Genomic DNA, 16513 nt, shown 5'->3' on the forward strand with positions numbered 1-16513 from the left:
GTGGGTGCTCGCTCACACCTGTGGGTGCTCGGACAGACCTGTGGGTGGTCGCTCAGACGGGTGGGTGCTCGCTCAAACCTGTGGGTGCTCGCTCAGACCTGTGGGTTCTCGCTCACACCTGTGGGTGCTCGCTCACACCTGTGGGTGCTCGCTCACACCTCTGGGAGCTTGCTCACACCTCTGGGTGCTCGCTCACACCTGCGGGTGCTCGCTCAGACCTGTGGGTGCTCGCTCAGACCCGTGGGTGCCCGCTCAGATCTGTGGGTGCCCGCTCAGACCTGTGGGTGCCCGCTCAGATTTGTGGGTGCCCGCTCAGACCTGTGGGTGCCAGCTCACGTCTATGGGTGCTCGTTCAGACCTGTGGGTGCTCGCTCACACCTGTGGGTGCTCGCTCACACCTGTGGGTGCTCGCTCACACCTGTGGGTGCTCGCTCACCCCTGTGGGTGCTCGCTCACACCTGTGGGTGCTCGCTCACACCTGTGGGTGCTCGCTCACACCTGTGGGTGCTCGCTCACACCTGTGGGTGCTCGCTCACACCTGTGGGTGCTCGCTCACACCTGTGGGTGCTCGCTCACACCTGTGGGTGCTCGCTCAGACCTGTCGGTGCCCGCTCAGACCTGTGGGTGCCCGCTCAGACCTGTGGGTGCTCGGTCAGACCTGTGGGTGCTCGCTCAAACCTGTGGGTGCTCGGTCAGACCTGTGGGTGCTCGCTCACACCTGTGGGTGCTCGCTCACACCTGTGGGTGCTCGCTCACACCTGTGGATGCTCGCTCACACCTGTGGGTGCTCGCTCACACCTTTGGGTGCTCGCTCACACCTGTGGGTGCTCGCTCACACCATTGTTTGCTCGCTCACACCTGTGGGTGCTCGCTCACACCTGTGGGTGCTCGCTCACACCTGTGGGTGCTCGCTCACATCTAAGGGTGCTCGCTCACACCTGTAGGTGCTCGCTAACATCTGTGGGTGCTCGCTCACACCTGTGGGTGCTCGTTCACACCTGTGGGTGCTCGCTCACACCTGTGGGTGCTTGCTCACACCTGTGGGTGCTCGCTCACACCTGTGGGTGTTCGCTCACACCTGTGGGTGCTCGCTCACACCTGTGGGTGCTTATTCACACCTGTGGGTGTTCGCTCTGACCAGTGGGTTCTCGCTCACACCTGTGGGTGCTCGCTCACACCTGTGGGTGCTCGCTCACATCTGTGGGTGCTTGTTCAGACCTGTGGGTGCTCGCTCACACGTGTGGGTGCTTGTTCAGACCTGTGGGTGATTGTTCAGACCTGTGGGTGCTCGCTCACACCTGTGGGTGCTTGTTCAGACCTGTGGGTGCTCGCTCACACCTGTGGGTGCTTGTTCACACCTATGGGTGCTCGGTCAGACCTGTAATTGCTCGGTCAGACCTGTAGGTGCTCGGTCACACCTGTGGGTGCTCACTCACATCTGTGGGGGCTTGTTCAGACCTGTGGGTGCTCGCTCACACGTGTGGGTGCTTGTTCAGACCTGTGGGTGCTTGTTCAGACCTGTGGGTGCTCGCTCACACCTGTGGGTGCTTGTTCAGGCCTGTGGGTGCTCGCTCACACCTGTCGGTGCCCGCTCAGACCTGTGAGAGCTCGCTCACACCTGTGGGTGCTCGGACAGGCCTGTGGGTGCTCGCTCAGACTTGTGGGTGTTTATTCACACCTGTGGGTGGTCGCCTAGACTTGTGGGTGCTCGCTCACACCTGTGGGTGCTCGGACAGACCTGTGGGTGGTCGCTCAGACCGGTGGGTGCTCGCTCAAACCTGTGGGTGCTCGCTCAGACCTGTGGGTTCTCGCTCACACCTGTGGGTGCTCGCTCACACCTGTGGGTGGTCGCTTACACCTGTGGGAGCTCGCTCACACCTGTGGGTGCTCGCTCACACCTCTGGGAGCTTGCTCACACCTGTGGGTGCTCGCTCACACCTGTGGGTGCTCGCTCAGACCTGTGGGTGCTCGCTCAGACCCGTGGGTGCCCGCTCAGATCTGTGGGTGCCCGCTCAGACCTGTGGGTGCCCGCTCAGATTTGTGGGTGCCCGCTCAGACCTGTGGGTGCCAGCTCACGTCTATGGGTGCTCGTTCAGACCTGTGGGTGCTCGCACAGACCTGTGGGTGCTGATTCACACCTGTGGGTGCTCGCTCAGACCTGTGGGTGCTCGCACAGACCTGTGGGTGCTGATTCACACCTGTGGGTGCTCGCTCACACCTTTGGGCGCTCGCGCAGACCTGTGGGTGCTCGCTCACACCTGTGGGTGCTTATTCACACCTGTGGGTGCTCGCTCGGACCAGTGGGTTCTCGCTCACACTTGTGGGTGCTCGCTCACACCTGTGGGTGCTCGCTCACACCTGTGGGTGCTCGCTCACACCTGTGGGTGCTTGCTCACACCTGTGGGTGCTCGCTCACACCTGTGGGTGCTTATTCACACCTGTGGGTGTTCGCTCTGACCAGTGGGTTCTCGCTCACACCTGTGGGTGCTCGCTCACACCTGTGGGTGCTCGCTCACATCTGTGGGTGCTTGTTCAGACCTGTGGGTGCTCGCTCACACGTGTGGGTGCTTGTTCAGACCTGTGGGTGATTGTTCAGACCTGTGGGTGCTCGCTCACACCTGTGGGTGCTTGTTCAGACCTGTGGGTGCTCGCTCACACCTGTGGGTGCTTGTTCAGACCTGTGGGTGCTCGCTCACACCTGTGGGTGCTTGTTCACACCTGTGGGTGCTCGGTCAGACCTGTAATTGCTCGGTCAGACCTGTAGGTGCTCGGTCACACCTGTGGGTGCTCGCTCACATCTGTGGGTGCTTGTTCAGACCTGTGGGTGCTCGCTCACACGTGTGGGTGCTTGTTCAGACCTGTGGGTGCTTGTTCAGACCTGTGGGTGCTCGCTCACACCTGTGGGTGCTTGTTCAGACCTGTGGGTGCTCGCTCACACCTGTCGGTGCCCGCTCAGACCTGTGGGTGCTCGCTCACACCTGTGGGTGCTCGGACAGGCCTGTGGGTGCTCGCTCAGACTTGTGGGTGTTTATTCACACCTGTGGGTGGTCGCCCAGACTTGTGGGTGCTCGCTCACACCTGTGGGTGCTCGGACAGACCTGTGGGTGGTCGCTCAGACCGGTGGGTGCTCGCTCAAACCTGTGGGTGCTCGCTCAGACCTGTGGGTTCTCGCTCACACCTGTGGGTGCTCGCTCACACCTGTGGGTGCTCGCTCACACCTCTGGGAGCTTGCTCACACCTCTGGGTGCTCGCTCACACCTGTGGGTGCTCGCTCAGACCTGTGGGTGCTCGCTCAGACCCGTGGGTGCCCGCTCAGATCTGTGGGTGCCCGCTCAGACCTGTGGGTGCCCGCTCAGATTTGTGGGTGCCCGCTCAGACCTGTGGGTGCCAGCTCACGTCTATGGGTGCTCGTTCAGACCTGTGGGTGCTCGCTCACACCTGTGGGTGCTCGCTCACACCTGTGGGTGCTCGCTCACACCTGTGGGTGCTCGCTCACCCCTGTGGGTGCTCGCTCACACCTGTGGGTGCTCGCTCACACCTGTGGGTGCTCGCTCACACCTGTGGGTGCTCGCTCACACCTGTGGGTGCTCGCTCACACCTGTGGGTGCTCGCTCAGACCTGTCGGTGCCCGCTCAGACCTGTGGGTGCCCGCTCAGACCTGTGGGTGCTCGGTCAGACCTGTGGGTGCTCGCTCAAACCTGTGGGTGCTCGGTCAGACCTGTGGGTGCTCGCTCACACCTGTGGGTGCTCGCTCACACCTGTGGGTGCTCGCTCACACCTGTGGATGCTCGCTCACACCTGTGGGTGCTCACTCACACCTTTGGGTGCTCGCTCACACCTGTGGGTTCTCGCTCACACCATTGTTTGCTCGCTCACACCTGTGGGTGCTCGCTCACACCTGTGGGTGCTCGCTCACACCTGTGGGTGCTCGCTCACACCTGTGGGTGCTCGCTCACATCTAAGGGTGCTCGCTCACACCTGTAGGTGCTCGCTAACATCTGTGGGTGCTCGCTCACACCTGTGGGTGCTCGTTCACACCTGTGGGTGCTCGCTCACACCTGTGGGTGCTTGCTCACACCTGTGGGTGCTCGCTCACACCTGTGGGTGTTCGCTCACACCTGTGGGTGCTCGCTCACACCTGTGGGTGCTTATTCACACCTGTGGGTGTTCGCTCTGACCAGTGGGTTCTCGCTCACACCTGTGGGTGCTCGCTCACACCTGTGGGTGCTCGCTCACATCTGTGGGTGCTTGTTCAGACCTGTGGGTGCTCGCTCACACGTGTGGGTGCTTGTTCAGACCTGTGGGTGATTGTTCAGACCTGTGGGTGCTCGCTCACACCTGTGGGTGCTTGTTCAGACCTGTGGGTGCTCGCTCACACCTGTGGGTGCTTGTTCACACCTATGGGTGCTCGGTCAGACCTGTAATTGCTCGGTCAGACCTGTAGGTGCTCGGTCACACCTGTGGGTGCTCGCTCACATCTGTGGGTGCTTGTTCAGACCTGTGGGTGCTCGCTCACACGTGTGGGTGCTTGTTCAGACCTGTGGGTGATTGTTCAGACCTGTGGGTGCTCGCTCACACCTGTGGGTGCTTGTTCAGACCTGTGGGTGCTCGCTCACACCTGTGGGTGCTTGTTCACACCTATGGGTGCTCGGTCAGACCTGTAATTGCTCGGTCAGACCTGTAGGTGCTCGGTCACACCTGTGGGTGCTCGCTCACATCTGTGGGTGCTTGTTCAGACCTGTGGGTGCTCGCTCACACGTGTGGGTGCTTGTTCAGACCTGTGGGTGCTCGCTCACACCTGTGGGTGCTTGTTCAGGCCTGTGGGTGCTCGCTCACACCTGTCGGTGCCCGCTCAGACCTGTGAGAGCTCGCTCACACCTTGGGTGCTCGGACAGGCCTGTGGGTGCTCGCTCAGACTTGTGGGTGTTTATTCACACCTGTGGGTGGTCGCCTAGACTTGTGGGTGCTCGCTCACACCTGTGGGTGCTCGGACAGACCTGTGGGTGGTCGCTCAGACCGGTGGGTGCTCGCTCAAACCTGTGGGTGCTCGCTCAGACCTGTGGGTTCTCGCTCACACCTGTGGGTGCTCGCTCACACCTGTGGGTGGTCGCTTACACCTGTGGGTGCTCGCTCACACCTGTGGGTGCTCGCTCACACCTCTGGGAGCTTGCTCACACCTGTGGGTGCTCGCTCACACCTGTGGGTGCTCGCTCAGACCTGTGGGTGCTCGCTCAGACCCGTGGGTGCCCGCTCAGATCTGTGGGTGCCCGCTCAGACCTGTGGGTGCCCGCTCAGATTTGTGGGTGCCCGCTCAGACCTGTGGGTGCCAGCTCACGTCTATGGGTGCTCGTTCAGACCTGTGGGTGCTCGCTCACACCTGTGGGTGCTCGCTCACACCTGTGGGTGCTCGCTCACACCTGTGGGTGCTCGCTCACCCCTGTGGGTGCTCGCTCACACCTGTGGGTGCTCGCTCAGACCAGTGGGTGCTCGCTCACACCTGTGGGTGCTCGCCCACACCTGTGGGTGCTCGCTCACATCTGTGGGTGCTCGCTCACACCTGTGGGTGCTCGCTCACACCTGTGGGTGCTCGCTCACACCTGTGGGTGCTCGCTCACACCTGTGGGTGCTCGCTCACACCTGTGGGTGCTCGCTCACACCTGTGGGTGCTCGCTCACACCTGTGGGTGCTCGCTCAGACCAGTGGGTGCTCGCTCAGACCTGTGGGTGCTCGCTCACAACTGTGGGTGCTCGCTCACACCTGTGGGTGCTCGCTCACACCTGTGGGTGCTTATTCACACCTGTGGGTGCTCCGCTCACACCTGTGGGTGCTCGCTCACACCTGTGGGTGCTCGCTCACACCTGTGGGTGCTCGCTCACACCTGTGGGTTCTCGCTCACACCTGTGGGTGCTCGCTCACACCTGTGGGTGCTCGCTCAGACCAGTGGGTTCTCGCTCACACCTGTGGGTGCTCGCTCACACCTGTGGGTGCTCGCTCACACCTGTGGGTGCTCGCTCACACCTGTGGGTTCTCGCTCACACCTGTTGGTGCTCGCTCACACCTGCGGGTGCTCGCTCACACCTGTGGGTGCTTATTCACGCCTGTGGGTGCTCGCTCAGACCAGTGGGGTCTCGCTCACACCTGTGGGTGCTCGCCCACACCTGTGGGTGCTCGCTCACACCTCTGGGTGCTCGCTCACACCTGTGGGTGCTCGCTCACACCTGTGGGTGCTCGCTCACACCTGTGGGTGCTCGCTCAAACCTGTGGGTGCTCGCTCACACCTGTGGGTGCTCGCTCAGACCAGTGGGTGCTCGCTCACACCTGTGGGTGCTCGCTCAGACCTGTGGGAGCTCGCTCAGACCTGTGGGTGGTCGCTCACACCTGTTGGTGCTCACTCACACCTGTGGGTGCTCGCTCACACCTGTGGGTGCTCCGTCAGACCGTTGGGTGCTCGCTCAGACCTGTAAGTGCTCGCTCACACCTGTGGGTGCTCGCTTACACCTGTGGGTGCTCGCTCACACCTGTGGGTGCTTGCTCAGACCTGTGGGTGCTTATTCACACCTGTGGGTGTTCGCTCACACCTGTGGGTGCTCGCTCAGACCTGTGGGCGCTCGCTCACACCTGTGGGTGCTCGCTCACACCTGTGGGTGCTCGCTCACACCTGTGGGTGCTCGCTCACACCAGTGGGTGCTCGCTCACACCTGTGGGTGCTCGCTCACACCTGTGGGTGCTCGCTCACACTTGTGGGTGTGATTGCTCGCTCAGACCAGTGGGTGCTCGCTCACACCTGTGGGTGCTCGCTCAGACCTGTGGGAGCTCGCTCAGACCTGTGGGTGCTCGCTCACACCTGTTGGTGCTCACTCACACCTGTGGGTGCTCGCTCACACCTGTGGGTGCTCGCTCACACCTGTGGGTGCTCGCTCACACCTGTGGGTGCTCGCTCACACCTGTGGGTGCTCCGTCAGACCGTTGGGTGCTCGCTCAGATCTGTGGGTGCTCGCTTACACCTGTGGGTGCTCGCTTACACCTGTGGGTGCTCGCTCACACCTGTGGGTGCTTGCTCAGACCTGTGGGTGCTTATTCACACCTGTGGGTGTTCGCTCACACCTGTGGGTGCTCGCTCAGACCTGTGGGCGCTCGCTCACACCTATGGGTGCTCGCTCACACCTGTGGGTGCTCGCTCACACCTGTGGGTGCTCGCTCACACCTGTGGGTGCTCGCTCACACCTGTGGGTGCTCGCTCACACCTGTGTGTGCTCGCTCACATTTGTGGGTGCTCGCTCAGACCAGTGGGTTCTCGCTCACACCTATGGGTGCTCGCTCACACCTGTGGGTGCTCGCTCACACCTGTGGGTGCTCGCTCACACCTGTGGGTGCTTATTCACACCTGTGGGTGCTCGCTCACACCTGTGGGTGCTCGCTCACACCTGTGGGTGCTCGCTCACACCTGTGGGTGCTCGCTCACACCTGTGGGTTCTCGCTCACACCTGTGGGTGCTTATTCACACCTGTGGGTGCTCGCTCAGATCAGTGGGTTTTCGCTCACACCTGTGGGTGCTCGCTCACACCTATGGGTGCTCGCGCACACCTGTGGGTGCTTATTCACACCTGTGGGTGCTCGCTCAGACCAGTAGGTTCTCGCTCACACCTGTGGGTGCTCGCTCACACCTGTCGGTGCTCGCTCACACCTGTGGGTGCTCGCTCACACCTGTGGGTGCTCGCTCACACCTGTGGGTGCTCGCTCACACCTGTGGGTGCTTATTCACACCTGTGGGTGCTCGCTCAGACCAGTGGGTGCTCGCTCACACCTGTGGGTGCTCGCCCACACCTGTGGGTGCTCGCTCACACCTGTGGGTGCTCGCTCACACCTGTGGGTGCTCGCTCACACCTGTGGGTGCTCGCTCACACCTGTGGGTGCTGGCTTACACCTGTGGGTGCTCGCTCACACCTGTGGGTGCTCGCTCACACCTGTGGGTGCTCGCTCAGACCTGTGGGTGCTCGCTCACACCTGTGGGAGCTCGCTCAGACCTGTGGGTGCTCGCTCACACCTGTGGGTGCTCGCTCAGACCTGTGGGTGCTCGCTCAGACCTGTGGGTGCTCGCTCACACCTGTTGGTGCTCACCCACACCTGTGGGTACTCGCTCACACCTGTTGGTGCTCGCTTACACCTGTGGGTGCTCGCTCACACCTGTGGGTGCTCGCTCACACCTGTAGGTGCTCGCTGACACCTGTGGGTGCTCGCTCACACCTGTGGGTGCTCTGTCAGACCGTTGGGTGCTCGCTCAGACCAGTGGGTGCTCGCTTACACCTGTGGGTGTTCGCTCACACCTGTGGGTGCTCGCTCAGACCTGTGGGTGCTTATTCACACCTGTGGGTGCTCGCTCACACCTGTGGGTGCTCGCTCAGACCTGTGGGCTCCCGCTCACACCTGTGGGCGCTCGCTCACACCTGTGGGTGCTCGCTCACACCTGTGGATGCTCGCTCAGACCTGTGGGTGCTCGTTCACACCTATGGGTGCTCGCTCACACCTGTTGGTGCTCGCTCACACCTGTGGGTGCTTATTCACACCTGTGGGTGCTCGTTCACACCTGTGGGTGCTTATTCACACCTGTGGGTGCTTATTCACACCTGTGGGTGCTCGCTCAGACCAGTGGGTTCTCGCTCACACCTGTCGGTGCTCGCTCACACCTGTGGGTGCTCGCTCACACCTGTGGGTGCTCGCTCACACCTGTGGGTGCTCGCTCAGACCTGTGGGTGCTCGCTCACACCTGTGGGTGCTCGCTCAGACCTGTGGGTGCTCGCTCAGACCTGTGGGTGCTTGTTCACACCAGTGGGTGCTTGTTCACACCTATGGGTGCTCGCTCAGACCTGTGGGTGCTCGCTCAGACCTGTGGGTGTTCGCTCAGAACTGTGGGTGCTTATTCACACCTGTGGGTGCTCGCTCAGACCAGTGAGTTCTCGCTCACACCTGTGGGTGCTCGCTCACACCTGTGGGTGCTCGCTCAGACCTGTGGGTGCTCGCTCAGACCTGTGGGTGCGCGCTCAGACCTGCGGGTGCTCGATCACACCTGTGGGTGCTCGGTCAGACCTGTGGGTTCTCGCTCACACCTGTGGGTGCTCGCTCAGACCTGTGGGTGCTCGCTTACACCTGTTGGTGCTCGCTCAGACCTGTGGGTGCTCGCTCACACCTGTGGGTGCTCGCTCAGACCAGTGGGTGCTTGGTCAGACCGGTGGGTGATCGCTATGAAACGTCGTAATTTGAAACTGAAAATAGGTGCAGAGAGTCAGAATTCGGCTCAAAAATCACGCTCAGGAGTCAAATTTCCAACTTTATAGACATTTTGAAAACTGCAGGGGGGTTTGGGCAAAATATGACCCATCGCCGTTTACAGTAATTGGTATATTTTCGGTATGAAACGTCGTAATTTGAAACTGAAAATAGGCGCAGAGAGTCAGAATTCGGCTCAAAAATCACGCTCAGGAGTCAAATTTCCGACATTTCAGACATTTTTAAAACTGCAGGGGGGTTTGGGCAAAATATGACCCATCGCCGTTTTCAGTAATTGGCATATTTTCGGTATGAAACGTCGTAATTTGAAACTGAAAATAGGTGCAGAGAGTCAGAATTCGGCTCAAAAATCACGCTCAGGAGTCAAATTTCCGACATTTCAGACATTTTGAAAACTGCAGGGGGGTTTGGGCAAAATATGACCCATCGCCGTTTACAGTAATTGGCATATTTTCGGTATGAAACGTCGTAATTTGAAACTGAAAATAGGCGCAGAGAGTCAGAATTCGGCTCAAAAATCACGCTCAGGAATCAAATTTCCGACATTTCAGACATTTTGAAAACTGCAGGGGGGTTTGGGCAAAATATGACCCATCGCCGTTTACAGTAATTGGCATATTTTCGGTATGAAACGTCGTAATTTGAAACTGAAAATAGGCGCAGAGAGTCAGAATTCGGCTCAAAAATCACGCTCAGGAATCAAATTTCCGACATTTCAGACATTTTGAAAACTGCAGGGGGGTTTGGGCAAAATATGACCCATCGCCGTTTTCAGTAATTGGCATATTTTCGATATGAAACGTCGTAATTTGAAACTGAAAATAGGTGCAGAGAGTCAGAATTCGGCTCAAAACCACGCTCAGGAGTCAAATTTCCGACATTTCGGACATTTTGAAAACTGCAGGGGGGTTTGGGCAAAATATGACCCATCGCCGTTTACAGTAATTGGCATATTTTCGGTATGAAACGTCGTAATTTGAAACTGAAAATAGGCGCAGAGAGTCAGAATACGGCTCAAAAATCACGCTCAGGAGTCAAATTTCCGACATTTCGGACATTTTGAAAACTGCAGGGGGGTTTGGGCAAAATATGACACATCGCCGTTTTCAGTAATTGGCATATTTTCGGTATGAAACGTCGTAATTTGAAACTGAAAATAGGTGCAGAGAGTCAGAATTCGGCTCAAAAATCACGCTCAGGAGTCAAATTTCTGACATTCGGACATTTTGAAAACTGTAGGGGGGTTTGGGCAAAATATGACCCATCGCCGTTTACAGTAATTGGCATATTTTCTGTATGAAACGTCGTAATTTGAAACTGAAAATAGGCGCAGAGAGTCAGAATACGGCTAAAAAATCACGCTCAGGAGTCAAATTTCCGACATTTCAGACATTTTGAAAACTGCAGGGGGGTTTGGGCAAAATATGACCCATCGCCGTTTACAGTAATTGGCATATTTTCGGAATGAAACGTCGTAATTTGAAACTGAAAATAGGTGCAGAGAATCAGAATTCGGCTCAAAAATCACGCTCAGGAGTCAAACTTACGACGTTTCATACCGAAAATATACCAATTACTGTAAACGGCGATGGGTCATATTTTGCCCAAACCCCCCTGCAGTTTTCAAAATGTCTGAAATGTCGAAAATTTGACTCCTGAGCGTGATTTTTGAGCCGTATTCTGATTCTCTGCGCCTATTTTCAGTTTCAAATTACGACGTTTCATACCGAAAATATGCCAATTACTGTAAACGGCGATGGGTCATATTTTGCCCAAACCCCCCTGCAGTTTTCAAAATGTCTGAAATGTCGGAAATTTGACTCCTGAGCGTGATTTTTGAGCCGAATTCTGACTCTCTGCACCTATTTTCAGTTTCAAATTACCACGTTTCATACCGAAAATATGCCAATTACTGAAAACGGCGATGGGTCATATTTTGCCCAAACCCCCCTGCAGTTTTCAAAATGTCTGAAATGTCGGAAATTTGACTCCTGAGCGTGATTTTTGAGCCGTATTCTGACTCTCTGCGCCTATTTTCAGTTTCAAATTACGACGTTTCATACCAAAAATATGCCAATTACTGTAAACGGCGATGGGTCATATTCGGCCCAAACCCCCCCTGCAGTTTTCAAAATGTCCGAAATGTCGGAAATTTGACTCCTGAGCGTAATTTTTTAGCCGAATTCTGACTCTCAGCACCTATTTTCAGTTTCAAATTACGACGTTTCATACCGAAAATATGCCAATTACTGAAAACGGCGATGGGTCATATTTTCCCCAAACCCCCCTGCAGTTTTCAAAATGTCTGAAATGTCGGAAATTTGACTCCTGAGCGTGATTTTTGAGCCGAGTTCTGACTCTCTGCACCTATTTTCAGTTTCAAATTACGACGTTTCATACCGAAAATATGCCAATTACTGTAAACGGCGATGGGTCATATTTTGCCCAAACCCCCCTGCAGTTTTCAAAATGTCTGAAATGTCGGAAATTTGACTCCTGAGCGTGATTTTTGAGCCGTATTCTGACTCTCTGCGCCTATTTTCAGTTTCAAATTACGACGTTTCATACCGAAAATATGCCAATTACTGAAAACGGCGATGGGTCATATTTTGCCCAAACCCCTCCTGTAGTTTTCAAAATGTCTGAAATGTCGGAAATTTGACTCCTGAGCGTGATTTTTGAGCCGAATTCTGACTCTCTGCGCCTATTTTCAGTTTCAAATTACGACGTTTCATACCGAAAATATGTCAATTACTGTAAACGGCGATGGGTCATATTTTGCCCAAACCCCCCTGCAGTTTTCAAAATGTCTGAAATGTCGGAAATTTGACTCCTGAGCGTGATTTTTGAGCCGAATACTGACTCTCAGCACCTATTTTCAGTTTCAAATTACGACGTTTCATACCGAAAATATGCCAATTACTGAAAATGGCGATGGGTCATATTTTGCCCAAACCCCCCTGCAGTTTTCAAAATGTCTGAAATGTCGGAAATTTGACTCCTGAGCGTGATTTTTGAACCGTATTCTGACTCTCTGCGCCTAATTTCAGTTTCAAATTACGACGTTTCATACCGAAAATATGCCAATTATTGTAAACGGCGATGGGTCATATTTTGCCCAAACCCCCCTGCAGTTTTCAAAATGTCCGAAATGTCGGAAATTTGACTCCTGAGCGTGATTCTTGAGCCGAATTCTGACTCTCTGCACCTATTTTCAGTTTCAAATTACGACGTTTCATACCGAAAATATGACAATTACTGAAAACGGCGATGGGTCATATTTTGCCCTAACCCCCCTGCAGTTTTCAAAATGTCTGAAATTAGACTCCTGAGTGTGATTTTTGCGATTTTTGCAGCTGGCGGGCAAAAATAGCGCAATTTTCGCCGCTACCGGCCAAAAATAATGCGATTTTCGCAGCTGGTGGGCAAAAATCGCGATTTTGCCGCTAACTGCCAAAAATCGACCGATTTTCGCCGCTAGCGGCCAAAAAAGGGCTATTTTCGCCGCTAGCGGCCAAAAATGGGGCGATTTTCAACGCTAGCGGCCAAAAATCGCGCGATTTTCGCCGCTTGCTTCCAGTAACTATGCGATTTTTGCAGCTGGCGAGCAAAAATAGCGCGATTTTCGCCGCTACCAGCCAAAAACCGCGCGATTTTCGCCGCTAGCGGCCAAAAACCATGCGATTTTCGCAGCTGGCGGGCAAAAATCGCGATTTTCGCCGCTACCGGCCAAAAATAGCGCGATTTTCGCCGCTAGCGGCCAAAAATAGCGCGATTTTCGCCGCTAGCGGCCAAAAACCGTGCGATTTTTGCCGCTGGCGGGCAAAAATTGCGCGGATTTCGCCGCTACGTGCCAAAAATCGACCGATTTTCGCCACTAGCGGCCAAAAAAGGGGCTATTTTCGCCGCTAGCGGCCAAAAATGGTGCGATTTTCAACGCTAGCGGCCAAAAATCGTGCAAATTTCGCTGCTAGCGGCCAAAAATCGCGCGATTTTCGCCGCTAGCGGTCAGAAACTATGCGATTTTTGCAGCTGGCGGGCAAAATTAGCGCGATTTTCAACGCTACCGGCCAAATACCGCGCGATTTTCGCCCCTAGCGGCCAAAAACCATGCGATTTTCGCAGCTGGCAGGCAAAAATCGCGATTTTCGCCGCTACCGGCCAAAAATAGCGCGATTTTCGCCGCTAGCAGCCAAAAACCGTGTGATTTTCGCCGCTAGAGGCCAAAAATCGGGCGATTTTTGCCGGTACCGGCCAAAAACCGCGTGATTTTCGCCGCTAGCGGCCAAAAACCGTGCGATTTTCACAGCTGGCGGGCAAAAATCGCGCGATTTAGGCCGCTACCGGCCAAAAATCGCGCGATTTATGCCGCTAGCGGCCAAAAAAGGGGCTATTTTCGCCGCTAGCGGCCGAAAATGGGGCGATTTTCGCCGTTAGCGGCCAAAAATCGTGCAAATTTTGCCGCTAGCGGCCAAAAATCGTGCGAATTTCGCCGCTAGCGGCCAAAAATCGCGTAATTTTCGCCACTAGCGGCCAGTAACTATGCGATTTTTGCAACTGGCGAGCAAAAATAGCGCGATTTTCGCCGCTACCAGCCAAAAACCGTGCGATTTTCGCCGCTAGCGGCGAAAAACCATGCGATTTTCGCAGCTGGCGGGCAAAAATCGCGATTTTCGCCGCTACCGGCCAAAAATAGCGCGATTTTCGCCGCTACCGGCCAAAAATAGCGCGATTTTCGCCGCTAGCGGCCAAAAACCGTGCGATTTTCGCGGCTAGCGGCCAAAAATCGCGCGATTTAAGCCGCTATTGGCTAAAAATCGCGCGATTTCAGCCGCTAGCGGCCAAAAAACGTTCAAATTTCGCCGCTAGCGGCCAAAAATCCTGCGAATTTCGCCGCTAGCGGCCAAAAATCGCGCGATTTTCGCCGCTTGCTTCCAGTAACTATGCGATTTTTGCAGCTGGCGAGCAAAAATAGCGCGATTTTCGCCGCTACCAGCCAAAAACCGCGCGATTTTCGCCGCTAGCGGCCAAAAACCATGCGATTTTCGCAGCTGGCGGGCAAAAATCGCGATTTTCGCCGCTACCGGCCAAAAATAGCGCGATTTTCGCCGCTACCAGCCAAAAACCGTGCGATTTTCGCCACTAGCGGCCAAAAACCGTGCGATTTTCGGCGCTAGCGGCCAAAAATTGCGCGATTTAAGCCGCTAGCGGCCAAAAATCGTTCAAATTTCGCCGCTAGCGGCCAAAAATCGTGCGAATTTCGCCGCTAGCGGCCAAAAATCGCGCGATTTTCGCCGCTACCGGACAGAAACTATGGGATTTTTGCAGCTGGCGGGCAAAAATAGCGCGATTTTCGCCGCTTCCGGCCAAAAACCATGCGATTTTTGCAGCTGGCGGGCAAAAATCGTGATTTTGCCGCTACCGGCTAAAAATAGCGAGATTTTCGGCGCTAGCGGCCAAAAACCGTGCGATTTTTGCCGCTGGCGGGCAAAAATTGCGCGGATTTCGCCGCTACGTGCCAAAAATCGACCGATTTTCGCCACTAGCGGCCAAAAAAGGGGCTATTTTCGCCGCTAGCGGCCAAAAATGGTGCGATTTTCAACGCTAGCGGCCAAAAATCGTGCAAATTTCGCTGCTAGCGGCCAAAAATCGTGCGAATTTCGCCGCTAGCGGCCAAAAATCGCGCGATTTTCGCCGCTAGCGGTCAGAAACTATGCGATTTTTGCAGCTGGCGGGCAAAATTAGCGCGATTTTCAACGCTACCGGCCAAATACCGCGCGATTTTCGCCGCTAGCGGCCAAAAACCATGCGATTTTCGCAGCTTGCAGGCAAAAATCGCGATTTTCGCCGCTACCGGCCAAAAATAGCGCGATTTTCGCCGCTAGCAGCCAAAAACCGTGCGATTTTCGCCGCTAGAGGCCAAAAATCGGGCGATTTTTGCCGCTACCGGCCAAAGACCGCGTGATTTTCGCCGCTAGCGGCCAAAAACCGTGCGATTTTCACAGCTGGCGGGCAAAAATCGCGCGATTTAGGCCGCTACCGGCCAAAAATCGCGCGATTTATGCCGCTAGCGGCCAAAAAAGGGGCTATTTTCGCCACTAGCGGCCGAAAATGGGGCGATTTTCGCCGTTAGCGGCCAAAAATCGTGCAAATTTCGCCGCTAGCGGCCAAAAATCGTGCGAATTTCGCCGCTAGCGGCCAAAAATCGCGTAATTTTCGCCACTAGCGGCCAGTAACTATGCGATTTTTGCAACTGGCGAGCAAAAATAGCGCGATTTTCGCCGCTACCAGCCAAAAACCGCGCGATTTTCGCCGTTAGCGGCCAAAAACCATGCGATTTTCGCAGCTGGCGGGCAAAAATCGCGATTTTCGCAGGCTACCGGCCAAAAATAGCGCGATTTTCGCCGCTAGCGGCCAAAAACCGTGCGATTTTCGCGGCTAGCGGCCAAAAATCGCGCGATTTAAGCCGCTATTGGCCAAATATCGCGCGATTTCAGCCGCTAGCGGCCAAAAAACGTTCAAATTTCCCCGCTAGCGGCCAAAAATCGTGCGAATTTCGCCGCTAGCGGCCAAAAATCTCGCGATTTTCGACGCTTGCTTCCAGTAACTATGCGATTTTTGCAGCTGGCGAGCAAAAATAGCGCGATTTTCGCCGCTACCAGCCAAAAACCGTGCGATTTTCGCCGCTAGCGGCGAAAAACCATGCGATTTTCGCAGCTGGCGGGCAAAAATCGCGATTTTCGCCGCAACCGGCCAAAAATAGCGCGATTTTCGCCGCTACCGGCCAAACATAGCGCGATTTTCGCCGCTAGCGGCCAAAAACCGTGCGATTTTCGCGGCTAGCGGCCAAAAATCGCGCGATTTAAGCCGCTATTGGCCAAAAATCGCGCGATTTCAGCCGCTAGCGGCCAAAAAACGTTCAAATTTCGCCGCTAGCGGCCAAAAATCCTGCGAATTTCGCCGCTAGCGGCCAAAAATCGCGAGATTTTCGCCGCTTGCTTCCAGTAACTATGCGATTTTTGCAGCTGGCGAGCAAAAATAGCGCGATTTTCGCCGCTACCAGCCAAAAACCGCGCGATTTTCGCCGCTAGCGGCCAAAAACCATGCGATTTTCGCAGCTGGCGGGCAAAAATCGCGATTTTCGCCGCTACCGGCCAAAAATAGCGTGATTTTCGCCGCTAGCGGCCAAAAACCGTGCGATTTTCGCCGCTAGCGGCCAAAAACCGTG

Source organism: Procambarus clarkii, chromosome 47 (genome assembly GCF_040958095.1).
Source record: "Procambarus clarkii isolate CNS0578487 chromosome 47, FALCON_Pclarkii_2.0, whole genome shotgun sequence".
Lineage (NCBI taxonomy): Eukaryota > Metazoa > Arthropoda > Malacostraca > Decapoda > Cambaridae > Procambarus > Procambarus clarkii.